At 36.9% G+C, this 12,554-nt stretch overlaps 1 long non-coding RNA gene across 2 annotated transcripts in view; it reads left to right on the forward strand.

The window, feature by feature from the left end:
- Positions 1-12,554, forward strand: part of LOC138160122 (uncharacterized) — a 380,488-nt gene that overhangs the window by 172,685 nt on the left and 195,249 nt on the right. For both annotated transcript variants that reach the window (XR_011168079.1, XR_011168078.1), the window contains one exon: positions 5,471-5,549. This is a non-coding gene — a long non-coding RNA (uncharacterized lncRNA). The remainder of the gene's footprint in view (positions 1-5,470; positions 5,550-12,554) is intronic.

Consider the following 12,554-nt stretch of genomic DNA (forward strand, 5'->3'; position numbering starts at 1 on the left):
GTGTGTGTGTGTGTGTGTGTGTGTGTGTGTGTGTGTGTGTGTGTGTGCACGCGAGTGTGGGTAAGTACCTGGAAAGTCCAGCCTGCCCCTTTAAACCATATCACCTACTTCTCCTCTATACAAGCCCATCTTAAATCAAAGGGGTTGTACTCGTGGTTTCTCAGACACACCCCTCAAATACCACTTCCTATCCCTTTATTTCCACTATTCCACCTAAATTGAAATGTTCTCCATTTCTCTGAATCTTGCCCAGGTGTCAAGGGTAAGCCCAAATTCCTTTGTGAGGTCATCTCTGACCATCTCAGCCCACAATGATTTTTCTCTCTTTTGAACTCCTTGCACAGATATTAACCATGCATATGCTTCTATAGCCAGAACTCAGTATAATTCATCCAATCTGAATCAAATAAAATAAAAATTTTATTGGATGCCATATATAAGACATGCTACATACCAGGATACAAAGATTAAAAACAAACAGAACGGTCCCTTGTCTCAAGGAGTTTATAAATACCCACAATATGAGTAGAATGTGATAAGGTTAAGGAGGTGGTGGGTACAGACAAATTTCCATAAGAAATTTGTGAAGGGTACAGTAGATCTCATTTTCAATTAAGGGATCAAAAAAGGCTTCTTGGAGGTGGTAACACCTGACCTGAGCTTTGAAGGAATTCAAAAGGTTTGGATGAAGAGGAGGCATGTTACTGGTATGAATGACAACACTGAGACAAGAGGAAGCAAGCTGAGGTGGGAAATTAGCCTTGTAAAGGAGAATAGAGTAAAATAAGACTAGAAATTCAGGTTAGGGCTAGATTACAGAGTGTTCAATGCCAAATATATATTGCTTTATATCTTTAAGCTGTTTTTTGGTGTACATTCTATCTTCTCATAGGTTGTAAACATTTCAAAGAGAGGAACCATAACTTAATTTAAAAAAAATCTCCCCCTGGGGCGGCTAGGTGGCACAGTGAATAAGAGTGCTGGCCTGGAGTTGGGAGAACCCGAGATCGAGATCGGTTCTGGCCTCAGATACTTAATACCCCCCCACACAAAAAAACTGCCCATGTAACCTCGGGCAAGTTACTTAACCCCAATTGCTTTTAAAAAAAAATCTCCCTGAGGACCTACTAATATAATGATTCACATTCAGTGGGAAATGGGGAAAAAAAGATTTTTTAAAAGAAATTAACAAATCTCCCTTTATTACCAATATTTTTATGATTTCAGGATATTTATTGGCATTTGAGAGGGTTTTCATAGATGGTCAATCCATCAGAAACTTTAATTTCGGCAGTGAATTTGGTTGACAATTTACTAATTTATAGAACTTCCACTGACCATTAAAAAATTATATGAGGGATCATGGTGTGGTGGATGCAGGGTTGTCTTAAAAGTTAGGACAGCCTATATTCAAATCCTACCTCTGACACTGTTTGACCTTGGGCAAATCACTTAACCTTTCTGATCCTCAGTTTTTTTTACCTATAAAATGAAGGGATTGGATGAGATGAACTCTAAAATTTTTTCCAACTCTCAGTTCATGTTCTGACATTTACTCATGATTTTTTTTGATATTACTGAATCATTTAGTCTGTACAAGTCTTTAAGACTATAAGTTGTGGAACAGTTCCTATATGCATTATAAGAAGAAATTTGTTCAGTGAGGATTTGCCTCACTGCAGACTCCATGTACCAATTAAATCCAAGATCTAGACTTTCTTCTCCCAAAAATACCCTAACAAATTAAAAAGAAAGATTATGGGGACTAGGAAGGAACTGAAGACTAGAGGTAAGCAAATGTTATTTAGATTTTAAAAAGGATAGAAGAAGATGGAATTTTGACTATAGACTGGTGAATCTGCCTTTGATTCCTGGGAAAAATTCTAGAACCAAAAAAAAAAGCAATGACCACAAACAATCATATTGGCTACACCAAGAAGAGGTTATGACAGTTGACCTATTTTTTTTTTGACAGGGTTATTTGTGAGAGCAGGGAATGCTAGAGGTGTGGTACTCCGGTTTTTTTTCAAAACCTTGACTTTCCTTGTTGGCAGGATCAATACATGTGGCTAGGTGATAGTGAAATATATATTCTGAACCAGTTGAATGACCAGACCCAAAGAATCATCTCTAATGTATCAATGTCAGATAAGAGGAAGGTCTGTAGTGGAGTGATCCAGGGATTTTGATCTTTGCTTTGGGTTATTTAATGTCTTTATAGATGACTTGGATAAAAATATAGATGGCATGGTTATCAAATTTGCAGGTGATAAAACTGAGAGGAAGAGAAGGATGATAGAGTCAGAATTCAGTAAAATCTCAACTGCCCACAAAATGGGCCAAGTCTAATTAGACAAAATTCAAAAGAGATACATGTTAAATCCTTTTTAAAAAAGCCACCCCCATTAGTATTAAATGGGGCTGGAGGGAAGTATGGTTAGAAAGCATTTGATCTGAAAGTATCTCGGGTTTTAGTGACCTGCAAGCTCCACAGAAGGCAACAGTATGATTTAGATTCCAAAAATGAATCAACAAGCAAACAAAAACTAATGTAATCCTAGGAAGGGACCACTTCAAGAGGCAAACTGTCCAACACTGGGAGGTAATCAGCCTACTGCATTTTGGGAAGGTTAGTTCGGATCTGGATGCCACATTTTAGAAAAGGAATTGCTAATTTGAAAGGAGTCCAGAGGAGAGTTAACAAGATGGCAAAGGGTTTCAAGATTATGCCAAATGAGAAGCTGAAGGAATCAGGGATAGTTAGCCAGGAGAAGAGAATTCTTGGGAGAAGGGATAAGAGAGTGATGAATTTTTTTTTTCAAGTACACAAGGGACTATCAGGAGGAAGAGGAATCAGAGTCATTTTATATGGCCCCCAAAGGTAGAACTAAGAACAATGGGTGGGAATTTCAAGGAGGGAAATTTAGGCTAGTCAGAAAAAGTTTTCCAATAATTAGAGCTTTCCTAAAGTGGAAAGGGATGCCTTAGGAGGTGGTGGGTTCCTCTTCCTCACTGGAGAACTTTGGATTCAGGCAGGGGGCTTGTTGGCTGCATCAGGAATGTTAATAATAATAATAGTAATGATAACAATTAAACATTTATGTAGTACTTGTTATGTGCCAAGTGCTTTATAATCATCTCATTTGATCCTCATAACAATCTGGGGTGGGGGGGGCAGTTGCTATTATCCCCATTTTACAGATCAGAAAATTGAGGCAGAGGTTAAATGAATTGCCTAAGATCACCCAGCTTGTAAGTGTCTGAGATTGGATTTAAATTCAGGTCTTCCTAACTCCAGGCCCTATGCTCTATCCACTGCATCACCTAGCTATAACAAATGCAGTAGAGTAGATGGAGTTGTGGATTAGGAGAAAGGAAGATCTGGGTTCAAATACCTCCTGAAACACTTACTAATTGTGTGACTCTGTGCAAGTCATTCAACCTTTCTGTATTCCAGATTTTTCAACTGTAAAATGTTGATAATAATGGTACCTCTCTTAAAGGATTGTAAGGATTAAGTTAGATAATATGTACTTTAAATCTTTAAGTGCTATATAAATTATCATCAACATCATCATCATCATCATCTTCAGGTAAGGGCTGGATGAGATGACCTCAGGAATCCTTTCCAATTCTGAGAGTTTTTTTTTTTAATAAGCAATTGGGGTTAAGTAACTTGCTCAAGGTTACACAGCCAGTTTGTATGTGTGTGTGTGTGTGTGTGTGTGTGTGTGTGTGTGTGTGTGTGTGTGTGTGTGAAGTATCTGAGGCTGGAACCGATTCCAGGTCTCCAGACTCTGGGGCCAGCGCTCTTACTCACTGTGCCACCTGGCTGCCCCAAATATGTTCTCTTGAGTCAAAGTTTTTTTTTTGCCTTTTGGAGGGCAATTGGGGTTAAGTAACTTGCCCAAGGTTACATGGCTAGTGTTTTTGTGTGGTTGTTAAGTGTCTGAGGCCGGAACTGAACTCGGGTCCTCCTGATTCTGGGCCGGCACTTTACTCATTGTGCCACCTAGCCACCCTGAGAGTTTTTGATAATGTGAGAACTATATATTTCAATTTGCTTTTGTCTTGACATGGATTTTTAGTAATATTGAAGTATTTTGAGTTTTTTGACAACAGAGAGAATTTTATTTTTGTCATTGTTTCCTTAGTATCTAGCCTACTACCTTGCTTGGTGCCTTGCAGATGGTGTTTCATGTGTTTGTGGAATTAAACTGAATTGTGGCTTGTGCTCTTGGGATCAAATTCAAATTTTCAGTTCTACTTCAGCCCACTTGGCCCGTGTGCTCAATAGTTCTACAAGCCAAGTGATACTCTGAATTCACAGAAAAGTCAGAGGCAGAGGTAGGAAATGTAACTTAGAATGTAACTTCTTATTATTCACTAGTCTGCCATCGCCAGATCAAATATTTTTCCAATGTCCTTTGCATTTTATAGCATGATCTAATTGTTATATGGTCTTAAAAAACTTCAACCTTTACTTTTACATTAAGTTAACTAGCTTCATTAGCAAACCATAGATTTGAGTCTTGATGTCAAGGAGACGTCACTATATCATCAAGAATCAAAACAGCTACTGCTTCTGATACCCTCAGATCACACATAAATGAAGAAGAACCACCATAATTATCCAGTTATTGGCTAAACTCTCTCTACTAATTTCAGACCGTCTGGATATGATCTGTGAATCTATTCTGTACAACTTGATTATTCCTTGATGGTTGTATGGTACTTTTTTCCCGTGAGCCCACTTCCTCTGCAGAACTTTAAAAAAATAGTATGAATCTTTCTTAACTACATCAACAAGCAGAAAAGAATGATAAAGAAAGATTAGAATCCATTTGAGAAAAGCCATGTCTAAACCAAACAGTGCTATCCCAAGTTCTGGTTACCTTTCCTAACAGTTGTAGAGTTTTGTTTTCCCTGGTCTTTTACCAAGCTGACTATATCTTCAGGAATGTGAAAGGGTTAATTGGTTTGGTTTACTTAAAAATTCCAAACCACAAGGAAAACATTTTAGCACCTAAGAGGAAAGATTGTGGGTGAAAAACTGAAGATACATGATTTATCACTCCCCTCACAAATAAAATTTATTCATTGCATCCACCAGCCATCACACAGATGGTCAGAAAATTGGCTTTGTGTAGGGATGTGGATTCAGGCATGAATATTAATATGAGACAGATGTAAACGCATATTAATATGCATTTGCTTTGCATGGACTGACATTACAATATTTTCATTAAAGAAGCCGCATTTGAAAAGAAAGTATAGGTCACCTTTTACAAAACATAAAATTGTATGGTACAATGTATTCATAGGCTATGGAAATTCTGCCACCAATAAGAATTGGTAAAAAATAAATGTCAGATCTGTAGAAGGATGTATGCAACATGGGAAGAGAAAGATTTTGCTTATCTGGCTTGCAATTAAATTGTATTTTTTTTTTTTTACTTTATCTCTATAGGGCACATGCCATCACTTTAGCAGTAATGAACACAAAGCAGTGTGGAGATGATACCCTGAGGATTATAAATCAGGATAAGGTAAAGTTAAACTGTCTAGGATGAGACACTACTACTTAAGGCACAACTTTTTGTACTTGGTTGCCGTGATGGCAGTAATTCATGAAAACTGAAGATTTATGAAGGCATAGTACTTTGGGATAAGGTGTGTGTGTGTGTGTGTGTGTGTGTGTGTGTGTGTGTGTGTGTGTGTGTGTGTGTGTGTGATTGTGTGAGCATTTATGTTCACATCCTCTTCAGCATCTGTGCTATGTTAGTAGTATCTGCTTACGGTGGCATTGTGCTTCCTTCCCTAAGAGGAAGCAGAGAACGTGATCTTGTAAAATACTGTTCATACGCTAGCTATATTATATTCACAAACAATTCGGGAAGTTTTTGCCACTGAAATATTGCTTACTTGGGAAAACACAGTTTTTCTTATTTGTAATTCCCTCCCTTCTAGCCCCTCCTCCTCAAAATGCTAGGTTGGTTATTCTGATAAGTATTCAATCATATTTCATCATCTGAATATGCAGGTTAATAAGAATAAACTCCCATACATTAAAATATCATGTTTATATGGATGACTCACAAATTTGTTTCCAGCCCTTATCTGTCTTCCTAAGTTCCAATCTGACATTTTTAGCAGTCCAATGGACAATGTTTCACTAGTATCACAAACTCAACATGCCCCAAACCAAACTCATCATTCTTCCTCCCAAACGACTTCTCCTGACTTCATTATTTCTGTTAATGGATGGTATCACCATCTTCCCAGTGGTTTTTTCCATGGCTTTGGTAATATCATATCAACAAATGGCACCTTCTAACTGGTGTGGGTTGAATAATCTTTCATCCCTTATGTAAGTAAGTCCAGTCAGTTCAGTAGTACTCCCCCCATGGGTAAGAGATTGAACAGGTATGCAGAGGAGAACTTTCTGCCACCATCCGGAGGTGGTCCTTCTCTTTGGCTAGGCAAACCCTTCTACACATAAAAGTAATCCCATTCCATTCTGTCTTTTCCAGCATACTGTTTCCTCTACCCTCACTCTCTCTCTCTTACCTTCAGTCTCTTATCTCCCCTTCCTGGAAAAGTTCTCAATTGAGCCATCCATCCCTACTAGCTATTGTTATATATCTCTCCTTCCTTTTGTGGCTAAAGTCCTTGAGAAGGCCATCTACAATAGGCCTCCACTTCTTAAAGGAAGTCTCCCACTTTTTTATGGTCTACAATTATTTTATTTTTCTCCAATTACAAGTAAAGACAATTTTTAATATTCATTTAAAGATATTTTATCTTTAATTTATGGATTAAAGCAAGCATTTCCACAATAAAGTACAATAAAAAGATGAATACACACAATACTGCATATCTACTATGCACAACTTGCTGTCCCTTTCAAATATACAACAAAATATATTAAATTAAAAATATTCATTTAAAAAATTTGAGTTTCAAATTTTCTCCTTCCCTTCCTCCTTCACATCTCTCTTCCCTACGATGCTAAGCAATTTGTTATAGGTTATACATGTGCAATCATGTAAAACATATTTCCATATTAGTTATGTTGTGAAAGAAGAAACAGATCAAAAGAAAAATAAAACTGTGAATGGTCTCTTTTTAACTCTTTTTGATCTCTCTTTCTAGCCTTTGACACTATTGATACCCTCTTCTTTCAAGGTTTTTGTGGTACTCTTTTATCCTTGTTTTCCTTTTGCTTGTATTACTGCTTTCTCAGTCTTCCTGTTAGATCTTCATCTAGGACACTCTTGTTAGTCTTGGGTGTTCCCTAAGGTTCTGTCCTTGGCCATCTTCTCTTCTCCCTTTGTATTATTTCACTTGGTGCTCTCTTCAGCTCACATGGATTTAATTAGCATCTCTATGCATATGATTCTATTAGTCCAACCCTAACCTCTTTCCATACCTTCATTCTCAACTTTGACTGAATATTGGACATGCTGAACTGAGTGTCCCATAGACATCTTAGACTCAACATGTTCAAAACAAAATTTATTATCCACCCCCTCCCCTCTCAAAAACATTTTTCTTCCTAATTTCCCTATCACTATTGAAGGCACCACCATCCTCTTTGTCACCGTCTCACAACCTAGGTGTCATCCTCAATTTCTCTCTCTCTCTCTCTCCTAATCTACTGCCAAATCCTATAAATTCCACCTTTGCAACATCTCTGGTGCATAATATTGACTTTTTTTCTCTCTGACGCTATCACTAATCAGCACTTATCATCTCATACTTGGACTATTTCAATAGTCTTCTGGTTGGTCTCCCTGCCACAGGTCTCTCCCTGATGTGGTTCATGCCTTACTCAGCTATCCAAAACATCTTTCTAAAGTACAGATCAGATCATGTCACATCTGTTAAAATTCCCATTACCTCCAGGTCCAAATACAAAATTCTCTGTTTGGTATTCAAGGTCTCTCACAGCTTGCTACCCAACTCCCACCTTTCCAGTATCTTATACCATATCCCTCCTATGCTGTCTGTGATCTGGTGACACTGGACTTGGACAAGACCCTCCAATTCCCATCTCTGGGCATTCTCATTGGCTGTCTCCCATGCCTTGAATTATCTTCAAGACTTGCCTCAAGCACCTCCTTACTTTTTTCAAGTTGTCTGCAGTAGTTAATGCTCCTTCCCCTATCACTATCAAATTATTCTGTATGTAACCTCTATTTACTTACCTGTGAACATGTTGTATCCCCCCAGTAGAACGTAAGTTCCCTCAGGGTAAGGAATGTCTCATTTATGTATTTATATCCTCAGCTCCTCACATGGTAAGTAGCACATAGTGGGTACTTAATCAATTCTTTGTAGTTTGATTGATTTGTCTGATAGTGTTATATGGATTTTCAAGACCCAGGTCTTCTGGAGTTTATTTTTCCCTTGACTTTGGCTTTCTATTTTCTGGATGATCAGGAAAACATTGACTTCCTGTCTCTGCCACTTTTTTTTTCTTTTTAGTCTGTGGTTGGGCAGAAGAGCAGAAGTCTATGAACTCTTTCTCTTCTTGAAATAGGGAGTAGGCTGGATCTTAAGCTTCTTTGCAGACAGTAGAGAGTAGAGGCTACTCTTCTGGTGGGAAAAGAAGTGGCTACGAGTCTTTTCATTTTTTTTCTCTTTCTTTTTTTTGGTTTAGAGTTGGGAAATCTGTGTTTGGAGGAGGTTTTGGCCTCCTCCAAAACCAAGCTGTCTCTCTTCCTTAGGAGAAGGGAAGTTGAGGCAGGCCCCATGGGAGGGTTTGGACTGCTATCATTTGATAATCCATTGCCACTCTCTTTTTAGAAAGAATTATGTCATATTTTAAGGATCATCATTAATTTAATCTAGTTAAATTATTTGGGAGACATTTTTATAGAGTTCTATGTTTGCATTGAGTTAGGAATTACTGCCTCTAGTCCAAGTGGTTGGTAGATATCAACTTATATTTTTGTACAAGCTTATTTTCCAATAAGTACAAGTCTTTACAATGAGTCCTCTCTTCTCATTATGTGGAGAAAGTATTTAAGCTTCAGCTTCAGTATTTGACTTTCCAGTGAACAGTCTGAATTATTTTTTTAAAGTATTGACTGATTTAATCTTTCTGTCCAAGGGACTCTCAAAAATCTCTCTGGCACCGCAATTTGAAAGCGTCAACTTCACAGTGCTTAGCTTTCCTTATAGTCCAAATCTCACAGGCATACATTACTACTGGAAAAACCATAGTTTTGAATATACAGACCTTTGTCAGCAAGGTGATATCTCTGCTCTTTAGTATGTTGTCCAGATTTGCCATAGCTTTCCTTCCAAGGAGCAAGCGTCTCTTCATTTCGTGGCTTCAGTCGCTGTTTATAGTGATCTTTGAGCCCAAGAATATAAAATGCGACACTGTTTCCATCTCTTCTTACTTTATTTGCCAGGAAGTGATGGGACAAGTTGCCAAGATCTTAGTTTTTTTGATGTTAAGCTTTAAGACAGCTTTTACACTCTCCTCTTTTACCATCATCAAGAGGCTTCTTAAAGAAATTTCTCTTCACTTTCTGTCATCTGAGTGGCATCATCTGCATATCTGACATTGTTGATATTTCTCCCAGCAACCTTAATTCCAGCTTTTGATTCATCCAGCCTGGCATTTCACATGATATACCCTGCATATGTTAAATAAATAAGGTGATAATATGTAACCCTGTCATGCTCCTTTTCTACCCTTTTGAGGTTTTCTTGACAAAGACACTGGAATAGTTTGCCATTTCCTTCTCCAGCTCATTTTATAGATGAGGAAAGTGATAGAAATAGTGACTTAGCCAGGGTCACACAGCTAGTAAGTGTCTGAGACCAGATTTGAAGTTATGAAGATGAGTCTTCATCAGGAATATGTGCTAGGCACTGCGCTAAGCACTTGACAAATACTATCTCATTTGATCCTCACAACAGACCTTGGAGACAGGAGCTATTTTTATCCTGATTTTACAGATGAAGAAACTGAGGTAAACACTGGTTAAAGTGACTTGCCCAGGGTCACACAACTAGTAAGTATCTGAAGCCAAATTTGAATGCAGATCTTCCTGACATCAGGCCAGGTACTCTATCCACTATACCACCTAGTCTACCTGAAGTCAAAAAGACCTGATGCCAAATTTTAAACTTACCAGCTGTATGACCCTGGGTAATTCACTTTATCTCTGCATTCCTCAGTTTCCTCATCTGTAAAATAATAGCTAATAGTACCTCCCAGGGTTGTCATTAGAATCAAGTGAAATAAATTTTGTAAAGCTCTATAGAAATGATAGTTATGAAACAAGCCTTGATGATGGGTTGCTTAGTATAACATACTCATGTAGAATGTACCCATATTGGGTCTAGGAATAGGAAGTTTCAAAGCCACTAGGGCAATCTGAGGACACTGAGTAAAATTCATTCATTCTAAACATGAGTAATTTGTGGTACATTAACCTAAAAGACTTGGAAGTCCATTTACCTGAAATGGTTTTAAAAAAAATCCCTCAGCTTCAAGGTGAAGAAATGAAAGGGAACTGAGACACCCTGAGCTCAACCAAAGTCTAGGGTCCCTTCCCCAAGAACTTTTAATCTTGCTTCTCTATCACTAACTAAAATGATTGATTTGACACATCTTCCCTCTTGTAAAGATGCTAATAAATACTTTTGAGAGAATGCATTGATTAGGTAGCAAGAAGCCTACCTAACCCATATAATGACTCATAACAGAATCTTGGATTTAGACAATTAGATCAGAGATTTTTTTTGTCTTAAATGTTTTATTTTTTTCTAAATTACATGTAAAACTAATTATATATACATATATATATTTAAGTTCTGAGTTCTAAATTATCTCCTTCATGCTTTCTCTTTCCCCTTACTTAAAGCAAGCGATCTGATATAGGTTATACATTTGCAGTCATGCAAATCACTTCTATATTAGTCATGTTATGAAAGAAAACATAGACCAAAAAAACTTAAGAAAAATAAAGTTTAAAAAGTCTGCTTCAACCTGTATTCAGATTTCATCAGTTCTTCCCATGAAGGTGGATAGCAATTAAGTCCTTTGGAATTGTCTTAGATCAGAAATTTTTTAATATAATATTTTATTTTTCCAATTGTATGTAAAAACAAGTTTTAACATTAAAAAATCTTAAATCCTTAATTCTCTCCTTCTCTGAGTTGGTGAGCAATTTGATAGGTTATACATATGCGATGATGCAGAACGTATTTCCACATTAGTTATGTTTGGAAGAAAGCACAGACAAAAAAACAAACAAACAAACCAAACCAAACAACCTATGAAAACAATTAAGTGAAAAATAGTATGCTTAGATCTATATTCAGACTCTATCAATTCTTTCCTTGGAGGTGGATAGCATTTTTCCATCAAGACTTCTTTTGAATCGTCTTGGATCATTGTGTTGCTGAGAATAGCTTGCATTCTATTCTCAATTGATCATTGTATAATATCACTATGATTTTGTGCAACGTTCTATTGGTTTTGCTCACTTTGCTTTGCATCATTTCATGTAAATTTTTCCAGGTTTTTCTGAAGTAGTCCAAATCAGAAATTTTAAAATAAATCACTATTTTAAAAAATTTCAAAAAAATTAAAAAATCTAGATAATTTAGATTTTTATATTTAGATTATTTACATTAAAAAAAAATTTTCCTAATGACAGGTTTGTTTTCCTCTCTGGTTAAAAGAAAAATTACTATGATAACCTAAATCAAGCTTGTTTTAGACACTTTTAAAACATAGGGCATTGGTGTGGCATGTCTAAATATATACTCTTTGCATGCCTGTGGTCTGGCTATGTGAAGATACTATTTCCTTTGAGCAAGATGAGCCCAACATATACTCCAGTAGGTCAGTGATCTTGTTCATTCAACATTTCTTCACAGGAAGAGTCAAGAAGCATTTTTAAAGTCCCTGTCCTTAAGGAGCTCCATTTTACTGGAGGAATACAACACATTCACAGTTGAGAAAATACTGGATATAGACAAAATATAAATGCATAGTGATTTCTCAATGGGGAGACAAGCACTAACAATGCAGATTGAAACCCATCCATGCTGACTGATGGCCAATACTTGTATATGCTCTCCCTAAACCAATCCAAATGAAGGGATTTCTATTAGTTATATCTTGGTTAATATGCTACTTAATAATTAAAGATAGAATACAGTGCATATACTAGCTGGTTCTATTGGAGTTGTCATTTTCACTTAATTGATCAGTTAATTATTTCAGAAAAGTAGCCCATTCAGTCATATGATTGATTTCACTGATTTTGCTCCTCATTCCCATCCCCAACTCTTAGCTTATCAGTTGTTTGACTCAATCAGTTGAATCAACAATCATTTTGATATAATGTTTATGGCTTTCTATTTTGCCATGGTAGACTAGAGACAATGTGACACTATAGAGAGTGCTGGATTTGGAATTGGAAAGCCAAGGTTTGAAATCTGGGTCTTCCCAAAAACTTACTGTAAGTCCCTGGGCAAATGCTTTACCTTTCAGGGCCTTAGTTTGCTCATTTGTAAAA

This window comes from Petaurus breviceps, unplaced genomic scaffold, assembly GCF_028583685.1.
Source record: "Petaurus breviceps papuanus isolate PSGF00001 unplaced genomic scaffold, PetGlider_PUasm1.0 179, whole genome shotgun sequence".
NCBI classification, from domain to species: Eukaryota; Metazoa; Chordata; class Mammalia; order Diprotodontia; family Petauridae; genus Petaurus; species Petaurus breviceps.